General features: G+C 43.2%; 1 protein-coding gene across 2 annotated transcripts in view; it reads right to left on the bottom strand.

Annotated features, from left to right (window-relative positions):
* PIWIL4 (piwi like RNA-mediated gene silencing 4) overlaps positions 1-13,629 on the bottom strand; it is a 370,970-nt gene that overhangs the window by 203,130 nt on the left and 154,211 nt on the right. The window lies entirely within an intron of this gene.

Raw genomic sequence — 13,629 nt, 5'->3', positions numbered from 1 at the left:
TATCGACCAGAACCAGAAATGTTAACACCAAGTGCCCCAATGAGAGAAACCTTACGAATTATTAAGACAGAGCCAATGTCACAAGATCTAGAGAAAAGTAACTCCATCAAAGAGGTGGAAAAGAAGTCAGAAAATAGATTAAATGGTGAAAACCCAGCAGAATTGGCAAAGACCACTTTAGAATTAACCGAGAAAATAAGAGAATTGACTAAAAATTTGGAAGCAGTAACAGTTCCAGTAACGATAGGTCCAGTAATGCCCATATTTGATAAACAAAAGGAAAATGAACATTGTTTAACAGTTCCTTATAAAAGACATAAGCAGGTTGAACAGCTTCAACCGAGTCAAAATGAGAATCCATGGAGACAGACGATAAGTATGATTAAACCAAGCGTTTCAAACAATCCATTCATAAGTCAGAATTTTTCCGAAAATAGTAGAATGACAGTAGAATCATTGTTAGAACCACAAAAGGTTTCAGAACAAGGTAGTATGGAGAAACAAGTAGGACCATCTACAGAAGAACTAAGTGAATGGTTAAGAAACTTACTGAGAAAAGACAAAGAATCCCAATCAATTGATGTGGCCAAGTTACGAATGGTATTAGAAGATAGTAGGGACTATCCCCACAGAGAAATTAAAAACCTACCAGGATGAGGAATTACTATTTCTGTGCAAAAGTGTGACATAGAAAGCGAAAATCCTACATGAAAGGTTAGAAGAAGTAGCAAATGAAATGGGAATAGACAATGAAAAGGTAAAAGCTTTTCAAAAACCCTATAGAATTGATTTCACTGAAAAAGATATTGAAAATTTGAACACCACAGGACGGATAGATCAGATTAAGGACATAATCAGCTTATTGAGAAAATGGGGAGATGTGGATAAATGGAGAAGTAGGTGGTATCGAAAACGTGATGATGCCTCAGATAAGACTATTTCAGCATTCCCTGTAAGAGAAAAAGAAAAGGTAGTGACAGAATGCCCTATGAGAGAGATTCCAGGAGGAGGATATGTACATGTACCATGGACAAGACAGGATATTTTGTCTTTTACGAATGATTTCCCCCGACTACGCGAGAAGCCTGTTGAGTGGTATAGGCAGGTAGACAGATTTGTAAAATTGTCTAAAGTATTATGGATTGATCTGAATAGTTTATTTGACATAATAGTACCAGCAGATTTATGGACAGAGTGCAAGCTGATGATAAATTGGCCAACTCAGGAATACCCTAGGGACCCTAAGACAAGAGCTCCAGACCCTGAGGTAATGAAGAAATATGAACTGGTTATGGCATTTTTGAAAAATAAAGTACCTCCTAAAGAGACAGACTGGGTAAAAATTGACCGAACACATCAAGAAAGTAAGGAATCAGTACATGCATACTATGAAAGGCTGATATTAGCTTTTAAACAGTTTAGTGGAGACGAGAATCTGAGTGAAAAGAATTTGAGTCATTTTGTATACAGATTTGTATATGGTTTACGTCCAGAAATTGGTGAAATGATTAAACAACATACGGTGGATTGGCAAAACAAGAAAATAGATGAAGTACTGAGACATGCTAAATATTTTAGTGATGAGATTGAGGCAAAACAGCGATAATTGAAAGAAAAGGCTATGTGGGCACAGGTAAAGGTAGCAGAAAGGCAGGAAGCTCAATTAGTGGAACAAGCAAATAACACAGGAACGAGACAGAGATTTGGTCCTGGGAAAGGAAAAGGCAATATAGAAGAAGCTAAGAAGAAGTTCCCATGCCATAATTGCGGTAGGATAGGGCATTGGAAATCTGAGTGTAAAGTTCCCCCAAGTACTAACAATGAAAATCCATCATTGAACCCACAGGTGCAGCATGAGGTGAGTGGTCAACTGAAGCAACAGCAGCAGGTTGGTACCCCACAGAATCAGGTGCCAAAGCCGCCTTTTCCACAGAGCAGAAACTCACAGAAGTATAGTAGTGAATCGGGATTCTACAATGAAGAACAGGTAAATAGGCTGCCACGCGCTAGCGCTGTTTCGCAGTTTTGGCTGCAACGCAATGAAAGTGACTCAGAAGAAAGCTATTGACGGTGCCGAAGGGAGGAAGAAGAGTGCGTACTTGGCGCAACTCTAGAAGTAGACCAGACAGGACCATTTGTAGATGGGAAGGTTAATGACGAAAATGTTACTTTCCTAGTGGATACTGGTGCTACTCGATCAACTGTTAGATTAGCTGATGTTAAGAATCTTCCTCTCTCGGATGAAACAATCCAAGTAGTTGGTGTATCCAACAGACAGATTAAAACATACCTTACAGAACCAGTGAGAGTTAGCATAGGGAAATTTTCAGAGATGCACCGCTTTGTTGTGTGCGACACCAGTCCTGTGAATTTATTAGGTAGGGACCTGTTGTGCAAAATGAATTGCACTATATTCTGTACTCCGGATGGGATAGCATTTGAAACACCATATGATGATGTACTGTATAAGATGACCATAGCTAACAGAGAAAATGAGGTCACTGAAACATATGCTGTATTCAACCCTGACGAATTACCTAAAGAATTGAAGCAGTCTGTAAAAGCGGAAGTGTGGGATTTCACTGGAGAAGATGTAGGACTAATGAGAAATGTAGATCCAATAAAAATAACAGTAAAGGAAGGAGTAACATATCCAAACGTCCCACAATACAAATTGACACCTGAGATAATTGAAGGAGTAAATCCCGTAATAGAGAAAATTATCAGGCAAGGGATCTTGAGAGAAACTATGAGTAGTCCATGTAATTCACCAGTAATGGGACTGAAAAAGCCTAATGGGAAATTCAGAATAGTGCAAGATCTGAGAAAGGTGAATAAAATTGTTGTATCATGTTGTCCCATTGTACCCAATCCATCAGTGATTTTGTATCAGATTCCCCATGATGCAGAATGGTATACAGTGATTGATCTATGCCATGCTTTCTTTTCTATTCCATTGCACCATGACAGTCAGCAAACTTTTGCCTTTCGTTTCGGCAAGCGTATTTTGGCATGGTGCCGAATTCCACAGGGGAAAGAGAAAGCCCCTCAATATTTAACCAGTTATTGAAGAAGTCTTTGGAGAGTCTAGAAATGCCCGAAAGTTCTGTACTAGTCCAGTACATCGACAACCTTCTTGTGGCGTTGAAAACCCATGAAGCTTGTGAGGTTGATACGATAGCCTTGTTGAATCATTTGCAGACGGAGGACTAAAGGTGTCACCATCAAAATTACAGTTTTGCAAAAAGGAAGTACAGTATTTAGGACAGAACATTGAGAAAGGACTAAGGAAAATAACGATGGACAGAATCAGAATCATAAAAGGAATGAGAGCTCCCATGACCCAAAGAGAGGTGAGAATGTTTCTGGGAATGGTTGGATATTGTCGTCAGTGGATCAGCAATTTCTCTTTAAATTCCAAACCCCTGGTGCGATTGACGAGGAGTGATGTGAAAGATCCCATTGATTTGAACAAGGAAGAATTGGCAGCATTTAAACGATTGAGAGATGGATTGTGTGAAGCACCTGCATTAGGTATGCCTGACTATGAGAAAGAGTTTGAGTTGCACTGCAGTGAGAGAAATGGATGTGCACTCTCTGTGTTGATACAGAAGCATGGAAAGATGAGGAGATCAATTGCATATTTTTCATCAAGGCTCGACCCAGTAGCTGTAGCCTTACCTGGGTGTTTGAAAGCAGTAGCTGCTACATGTCGAAGTTTGGAGCAGAGTGAAGGAATTGTGATGGGATATCCATTGAAAGTGTTTGTACCTCATGATGTGGCGATCCTTTTGACAAGGAGTCGTACTCAGTATATGACACATAGTCGGCTGACTAAGTATGAAAAGGTCATATTAGGTGCAACCAATGTGAGTCTTGTGAGATGTTTGAATGTGAACCCTGCAACATTGTTGCCTGATGCTGAGAATGTGGAGGTAAGAGATTAAACGGATCATGATTGTTTGGATGTACTTGATTTTTGCACAAAACCATGACCAGATATAAAAGATGTACCTTTGCCAGAAAGTGATTTTGTGATGTTTGTTGATGGGTCATGTTTAAGAACAGATGAAGGAGTGCTGAGTGCAGCATACACGGTATGCACAGTTACAGCAGCAATGGAAGCATCCTATCTGAAAGGAGTAAAATCAGCCCAAGTAGCGGAACTAGTGGCCCTAACTAGAGCATGCAAGATCGGGAAAAGTGTAAGAGTGACTGTGATAACTGACAGCCAGTATGGCTTTGGAGTCGTCCACGACTTTGGCCAACTGTGGCTACAAAGAGGTTTCCTAACCTCGAGTGGAACTCCTATTAAGAATGCTGAAGTGGTTGGAAAGTTGCTTGAGGCGATACAGCTGCCCAGACAATTGACTGTTGTGAAATGTGCTGCTCATAGTCAAGGTGGTGATTATATCGCCACAGGAAACAGATACGCCAATGACATGGCACAATATTGTGCACGTAATCAGAATTCGGTAAATCGGGCTAAGGAAAGAGAAATGTTTTCTTGCTCCTTGATGTTTACTAACATTGTGGGAACTTGGGAAGAAGTAAGACAATTGCAAGAAGAGGCAGGAGATGAGGAAATGAACCAGTGGGTAAAAGCAGGATGTGCACCAAGAGAGAAGGATCATGTGTGGGTCTATCGAGATGGAAGACCAGTTATGCCTGATAGCATGATGTCTACCATGGCACGGATGTATCATGGCCAGGGACACATAGGGAGGGACGCCATGATCAGGTCATTTAAGCAGACCTGGTACTATGCAAAGTTCAGACTTGTAGCAGAAAGTCTTTCTCAAAGATGCCTACTATGTCAGCAATACAATCCTGGGAGAAAGACAGTAGTGAGTCTAGGAACAATAGGCCGAGAAGGAGGGCCTTTAACCAGAATGCAAGTGGATTTCATTGAAATGCCTCCCTGTAACAGACTGAGGTATGTTTTGGTTATGGTCTGTCTATTCTCTAGATGGGTGGAAGCATTTCCAACAAGAAGAAATGATGGGATGATGGTAGCAAAGCTTGAGAGAGTTCATCCCTAGGTTTGGGTTCCCAGTGACAATTGAATCAGACCGAGGAGGACATTTCCATAATGAAATTATAAAATTGATTTGTGAAGCATTGAATGTACAACAAAAACTGCATTGTGCCTACCGACCAGAGGCTTCTGGTGTGGTTGAACAGATGAATGGTACTATCAAAAATAGAATAGGGAAAATGTGTTTGGCCACAGGTATGAAATGGCCCGATGTCTTGCCTCTGGTACTCATGACTATTAGATCAATACCAGACAGAAGTACAGGGTTAAGCCCCCATGAAATCATCATGGGACGCGCCATGAGACACGTGTTTATACCAATCAACAAGCGGATGACTATAACTGATGACATGGTATTGGAATACTGTAAAAGCCTGGCTGACGCAGTTCATTCTGTGTTTCATCAGGTTGGAGCGGATGCCACCACCCTTGAAAAGAAGCCAGCCCATGATCTGAGCCCAGGAGACTGGGTAAGGATAAAGTCCACAGAAGGAGAAACTGTTTGGTCCCAAGGTGGGGAAAACCAAGACAAGTCATTCTGACCACGACAACAGCTGTGAAGTGTGCTGGACTGAAAAACTGGATCCATGCAAGTCATACATTGAGAATTCCAAACCCAGTGGACAGCACAGAAAAGGAATATTTTGATGAATCAGAATCAAGTACTGAGTCAGATGACGGAGAGTCAAAAACACGAGAAAACTCTGAAAGGGGGGAAATAGAACCGAGTCTAACATTAGTCCCCAGAAGTGGCTCTCTGAGAAGAAGATTACAGATTTCGGATACCAGTTCAGATTCTGAAAACGAACAAGGGACACAGGGCCCTAGAAAGGAACATAGAAAAAAAGAAAGGAAAGGATAATGGAGAAACAATCTAAAGAAATTCGTGAAAAGGAAGTATCAGATGAAAGACTGAGAGAAATTCCACTTGAAATAACAAATCTAGGTGAACAAGGGACAGGTACAGAGAGAGAGGGACAGACTTTTGCGGAAGACCCCTGAGGAGGTGTAGGGAACAACAACATTCAGTTAGGAGAAGGGACAAGTAGCCAGCAGGAAGATTGCGTGTCGGAGACTTGAGGAGGGACAGAAGTAGGGAAAACAAAACAAGTGGTGGGAAAAGAAAGTATTGAGAATAAAAAGCAAGTTGGAACAGAGTCTGAAGAAAGCGAAAATTAAATACCTGAAGGTTGAGTTCTGAGGAAAAGAGCTTGGAGAAACGAAAAGAACGACAAAGGAGGAAAATTAAAAAGAGCTGCAAAAGACGATGTTTGGCCAAATAAAATAAAGAAATTGAGATATCGACTGACACGAGTAAATTCACCAAGGGCTGAACAAGTGAATGAAGTGTCAAGTCAGGAAAAATCGAAAGAAGAAGCGATAAGTGTAACTCAAGAAAGTAGAAGAACAAGGAAGCCTAACCAAAAGTACAAGTCACCGGAATGGACGTACGTGGCTCTGCCTGAAAAAGGAGAAGAGGCAGATAGTCAAGGAAATCCAGAGGAGACTGTATTGAGAGCAGTGGAAGAAGAAGACGAATCAGAAATCCTGAGAGTTCTCTTATCCGACATTGGGGAAGAAGAAACGGAAGTTCAGGAAATTCTGTATTTGGATGATGAGAGGAAAGTGAAAAACGACGAGATGCCAAACTGAATAGATGCTGAAAGCTGCCCACGAAGAAATAACAAAACAAGTCAAAAGATAGAAACTGGTAGAACCAAGTAGAGGCTTAGAGCCTTGGGTTAGTAAACTAGTTGTGAAGTAGAAGAGGCTAAGTCAAAAGACACGGTCCATTTTAACGAAGATGGCTAACATAGATAGTGGCAAAGGTAGATGTACATTCATGAAGAGATGGTGTAAAATGTGTTGTTGTTGTACAGGATTATTAATGCTTCTATGGAGCATACTCGCTCTTATGATTTCTTACAAGGTTACTATAGATACATTAGAAGGAAATAGTGAAAACATAACTAATATAGGGAAGAGTCAAAAGGAAGTTCCGATTAGAATAGATGATAGTCATTTGCATAAAGATAGATCTATAACAGATTTTTCTAATAATGTATTTTCAAAATTATTGTATGAATATGTGAAGACAATGGATGTAGGGGACTGCTACGTTTGCATGCAGTTACCTGCATCTGTATCAGAAGGAGTGACTTATCACCTTCCAGTAACATATGGAATAACATGTAGTGTAATAGCTAGTTTGTTTTATCAGACAGGAAAATTAGAGTATTATTTTTCAGATGTAGATAACATTTTTGCACAAGTACCTGCACTAAACAAGGTGAAACCTGGAAAGGTACTTGGTGAATTTTTCTTAGAAACCAAGGAACTAACATTAGAATCCATATTTAAAAACAATTTGACTTGTAGTTTGAAGAAAGAAGAAAAGACATTCTTAGACATGGTTGAAGAAAGGAGACTGAAAATGCAAAGAAAAGCATCTGAAGGAAAGGTGGAAAAGACAGTATGAGATGTAGAAACGGAAAAACACTTGAAAGGTGAAGCTAGTCCAACTATGGCTTTAGATTGGCCTCAGATAGGGAAATTTTGTATAAGAAGGAATCAAACTGTTTATGATAATTACTTTTTAGGTAACAGTGAGTGCCATGATACATACCGAATCATGGGTGGATGGGGATTTAAAGGGGGAAGAGATCCAGTTTTCCCTGGATTATATTTTATCTGTGGGAACAGGGCATATTATCGTTTGCCATGTTACGAAGGCCTGCGTTTTCCAAAAATCTTTCACATGGATAGAGGAGAAGATGGTGTACATAGTTTAGGTAATCATGTAGTACGTAGCAAGAGAGAGTCTGGGTGACATTTTTGGAGCATTGATACCGGCAGTGGGAATACCTTTGAATGCAAACAAAATTAGAAAATTATCAAAGGTAGTGGATCGCTTGTCCACAAGCACCGCTGGAGGATTCTTATTGGTAAATACTGAAATGGTTGCTATGCGTGCTATGGTAATGCAAAATCGACTTGCCCTTGATATACTATTGGCAAAAGAGGGTGGAGTCTGTGGAATGTTGAAAGTTCAACATTGTTGTACTTATATTCCTGATGAAAGTAAACATCTGAAAATTTATATAAAAAATATTACAGAATTGCATGATGGAATTGCACCGCTGGAGGTTGAAGGTGTTTGGGAAAAGATTGGGAAGAAGATATCAGCTATTAAAAATTTCTTAGTTAAGCTAGGTAGTACATTTATAGGCAAGATATTGTTGACACTAACATGTGGGATTTTCATGATATTAGTGATAAGATTAGGTTGTATTTGTTGTAAAAATAAGAAAACTAAGAAAAGATTAAAAAGAGAAAATTTGAGGAGAAAAGACTAGGAACAGGAAAGAGAATTTGAAGAGATAGAATTGGAAGAATGGAAGGAGAATATGTATAAAACAGCAAGAAGAGAAGAATTAGGGGAAACTGAATTATGAATAAGAGCAAGAACCCATTTTGAAACGACCACAACATTTTTGATAGGTGTGGTGATAAAATCACCAAAGGGGGGATTGCTGGAGCAGGTAATGCAAAATTTTGTATACCCCCCATTTTGCATGTTTATATTAATTTGAATAGTTAACTAATAGTGACTTTACTAATTGGTTTGCCGTGGATACTCATCAACTTTATTAACAAATGAATTACACATGGGATTTGCATTTGCATGGCCTAATTAATACGTAAACTAAGCTATGTATGTACATTAATAGTAGTGAAATTAGAATATTGCATGATATACGTAGCTTTGGTGATGTATTTGTAATTTGTGCTTTATTAGGTGAGTATAAACCGCTTTGAGTGTTGCTTTCGCAAGATAAATACACACACATATGGGTATTAGCGAGGGAATAACATTATATTAGTCATATCTATGTTTTAATTATGTTTTTGTGTTTCTTTTGCTTAAATTGCCCATTTCGCCTAGACAAAATGGCTGAACGAGACACTGAGCGTGACTGGCCTAAAAATACGAGGTTCTGAGTGAAGTGCACATGCGCCACCGACAGCAGAAGTGGCCTGGACCTGACCCCGGGAGAACATGTATCCTTCAAGGTCTCTCCGGGAACTTGGCCAGAAAGCAAAGACAATGGACAATTTTAAAAACCGGAATCAGCCAGTGTGATGAGTTCATTAGTTTGACACCCTGAGAACCTTTCCTCACGACCCCAAGTCGACCAATCAGGACTTTCTAAACCCCGATCTTGATACTTTTTGACATAATTTTCATTATAAAAGTAGGTAGGGAATTGAACTAAAAAAGCTTGCTCTTCTCTGACGAACTCGATTTCCTGACGTTATGCTGACGGAGAGGACGATGACACTGCTGGACAGCTGTTATCCTGAATCTTTGAGAGACTGAATTGTGGCCTAACTTTGCTGATTAAAGATTAATTCCTTGACCTGACTGACTTAGAGGACGACTTTTAGCCAGAATAGGTAAATATGATGTGCTAATAGTGATTTCTAACGATTTTGCAATATTTCTTAGATAAAGAATATTTGATTTATTGACAAATGTGTTGTGTTGATTATTTAAAGAGAAGTGTTTTGTTTAGTATATAAAGTGTAAATCATTAAACCATATAGAACAACTAAATGATTCATCCCCTTATGAGAGGAATATCTTAGGGTTGAAGTCAATGTATCTAGGGGAAAAGGTATAGATATTCCTTTCATGTCAGTGTTTGGAAACATATTCCTCTAGGGAAACAGATCCACGGAGTGTAAGTATTGGTGTTATGGGCCCCACCAATTAATGCCTTTGAGGGAATTTGCGAACAAAGGTATCTGGTCTGTGACGTAGGGAGGAATATGATATTCCACGCTGCATCACCTGCAGTCCCTGTCCCTGCGCTGCCTGCAGTCTCTGTCCCTGCGCTACCTGCAGTCCTTGCCCTTGTGCTGCCTGCAACCCCTGCCCTGGTGCTGCCTGCAGTCCCTACCCTGCCTCATGTCCCTGCGTTGCCTGCAGTTCCTGTCCTTGCGCTGCTTGCAGTCCGTCCCTGCCCTGTCTGCAGTCCCTGTCCCTGTGCTGCCTGCAGTCCCTGTTCCGGCACTGCCTGCAATTCCTGTCCCTGTGCTGCTTGCTGCCCCTGACCTTGTGCAGACTGCTGTCCCTGCCCCTACTTTACCTGCAGTCCCTGTCCGGTGCTGCCTGCAGTCCCTATCCCTGTGTTGCCTGCTGTCCCTGCCCCTGTGCTGCCTGCTGTCCCTGCCCCTGTGCTGCCTGCTGTCCCTGTGCTGCCTGCAGTCCCTGTCCCTCTGCTGCTTGCTGTCCCTGCCCCTCTGCAGCTTGCTGTCCCTGCCCCTGCGCTGCCTGCAGTCCCTGTCCTGGTGCTGCCTGTAGTCCCTATCCCTGTCCCTGCATTACCTGCTGTCCCTGTCACTGCGCTGCCCACTCCAGATCCTAGCCAAGAGCCCAGGTGCATTTGGACATCCTACCAGAACCACTAATGAAGGCCGCCGCACAACCAAGCAGCAGGCGAGCAGCCAACGAACTGTCGGTTGGACAACGCCCAGTGCCAGGAACCTGGCCCTCCCGCCACCCAACTGTACACAGCCAAGGGACTCCTGGTACTGGACCCCGTACGCCAAAACAACAGCAACATCTGCTCCTCCCCTCAATCCATCAAAGGACCCTTCACCTGCCGACACTGCCACTTCTCCTGCAACACAACCTATGAAAGATCCTGTACCGCTCCTGCCCACAAGACCATGAACACCTCACAACCGCTCCATTGTATCCTGCTCAACACCCGCTCACTCTGCAAACATGCCACGGAAATCTAGGACACCATAACCAACCTTTCCACGGACGCAGCCTTAATCAACAAAATGTGGCTCAACCACTTCTCGAACCACGGCATCACCACCGCCACTCCAGAAGCCTACAAGATGATACACCAAGACCTCGCCAACAAACAAGGCAGAAGCATTGCCATCATCATCAGGGAAACCATCAGATGCACGATCACTAACGACGATCCCACGCCCCTCATGGAACACCTTAACTTCCTACAACAAAGTGGAGCGAAGACCACGATAAGAGGCACCCTTGCCTACAGACCCCCGGGACCCAAGAAACATTCTGCGACGCCATCCCCAACCTCATCGCCCCCCTAACAATGACTCTCACTACTACTCGGTGACCTCAGCTTCCACATTGACGACCCTAACAACGCCATCTCCATCGCCCGTCTGGAGAACCTGAACAACTTTGGCCTCACCCAGCTGGTCAGCACTAAAATGTACAGGAATCTCTGAGGTCCTGACACCAGCCATTCCTGCTAGGACCCGAATGTCCCCTACATGGTGTAGAGTTGTGTTTACCTGTCCTGAGAGTCTGACAGTGTGTCTGGTGTCCTGTTTTTTTAGCCTGGCCCTAGCACTACACTAATCTAGTGCGTGTGCAGAGGCCTAGTCCTGTTTCTTGACATGAGTGAGTATCTGGAACTTTTTTATGACCTGGAGCAGCGCCCTGAGTGTGATCTCATTGCACTGCCAGGCGACTATCGTTCCTGCCCTGGGTTTAATACGGAGATGAGCTATGGCAGTGTATTGAGTTTTGTAAATCCATAGTAGGCACTGGAACTTTTTTCTCTGTCAATGGAGTGGAGGCCTACTGGCCCCCTAGTCACAGTATTTTGTTCAAACCATAGTATCGGGCTCCATGGACAATAGTTTAAAGTCAATGAAGCTGGGCAAGGGCGTGTCTGGTAACAATGCGCAAGTTACTTGGCCTTCAGTAGCTCGCAATGATTTTCACTGATCAGAAGTAGCTCTCATTACAGAAAAGGTTGGAGACCCCTGGCCTAAAAGTCACCCAACCAGGTGAGAGAGGGAAGGAGTCAACCAACCTTGAAGGACAACCAGGAGGAGCCAGATGCAGCGTGACTCCAGTGGTGGTGAGGCCATCTAGATGATAGAGGACAGAGAAGAGTGAACTGTATGTCTACGGTGCTGGTGAGCAACACTCAGCGGTGTGCGGTTCCAAGCAGCAACTACAGACCCACGGCTGCCCAGTACTACTGCAATGATGACTGTGAGCCTCGCTGAGCTGTGCCACTTTGGTCAAAAGAACTACGACATGGCTGATCATGTACAGGTATGAACGAAGTGGCAACACCGCTGGCCACTGTGATCCAAAGAGCTGTTGCTGCTGTCCTGCCCCATTACATCTCATCCGAAGACTTACCAGTGTGTGGCTGAGCCCAAAGAGACCGAGGCACTGCCTAAAGCACTTTCACAAACGGGCTAGTCCACTGAAACGAGGCATGTGTGGAGGAAAGCATCCAGGAGCTGGCCTGAGTGTGGTAATGACAAGATCTGCACACCTAGGACCACCTTTACTCCAAGTTTCCTGTTTTGCTGGCTCCAAAGGATTTCCATAGTCTGACCTGTCACTGTTATTCAGCTGCAACCTTGCTCCAAAGGAAGCCGCATTGGAACTGCAGCATGCACGCCATTCCAGAAGGAGGAGGGGGCTGTGTGCTGCTGTTGGCTGGTTGCCACTCAATGACAAACTTCATCAGGACTTAACGTGGCGGGAGTAAGACAGCATGAACTGTGAAAATCTGAGTGTGTTGACAATTCACAATGGAATAATCCGCACACCCTAGTGTAGATTCTCACTATTACAACTATTCCTGTAAGAAGGAGAACCACGTAAATCAGACAATGGCGGCTCCTCGGCTAAGGTGGATGAGCGTCTCCCCACTGCTTCTTAGCAGTGTATTAAAGGGAAACTAAAAAGATAACTTGTGTTATCATTTTATTTTGTCTTACTTCAGGCAGCTTTGCAGCGCTGCTCTGCTCAGAGAGCAGGGCAGAGGAGGAGTGGTAGCACCCTCCTAGGTGTGCAATGAATGTTGGGCCGGCCAACCAGTTATGTGCACTTCGCATGTTCTCAAAGCAGGCTGCATTGCAGCCTGCGTGGAGATCATGCCCAGGCTCAGAGTCAGAGTCTGAGCGCTGAACCATGCCACTCAGATCAATCACAATGCTGATAAGGCAGCGTTGTGATTGGCTGACTGGGAGCCTGGGTGTGCTTCCTGTTCAGGGCGAGTAAGGGACTACGGAGGAGAAACGCATCGAGGAAGCGGCAAGAAGGTAGATTTTTTTCTTTTTCTTTTTTAATACCCGCTTCCCCTGCATCCCCCCCGCCTGCCCCTGCCCCCCTACCTCTGATCTGTGCTGGCCGCCGCTGAAACCAGAAGGGAGTTTCCTCCATTTTAGTCTAGTTGGTTCCACAGGGCTTAGGAAAATGATAACTGATTAAAACGCAACAAGCCCCAATGCCCAGTTCACTAATTTATTCCTGACTATTACAGCATATACAGTATTTAGTTACAGTGTAATTTACCGCACTTTCCTTTTTAAAAGTAAAGCACTGGGCTGGCCAAAAAGTTATTGTGCTGCTGTGTGATTGTTGAGTTTGCAGCTCAAGAAGCCCACACTACCTCCCTGAAAAGCCTGCGAGAGCTCTCCATCACTACTACTCACAGTCAAGTGCTGAAGGGGTTGCACTTGGTCCAGTTTGCAGAGCCATAGCAGGCTGGGCCCCAGGACAG

Source organism: Triturus cristatus, chromosome 8 (genome assembly GCF_964204655.1).
Source record: "Triturus cristatus chromosome 8, aTriCri1.1, whole genome shotgun sequence".
NCBI lineage: Eukaryota > Metazoa > Chordata > Amphibia > Caudata > Salamandridae > Triturus > Triturus cristatus.
This window is presented reverse-complemented; position numbering and strand designations above follow the sequence as displayed.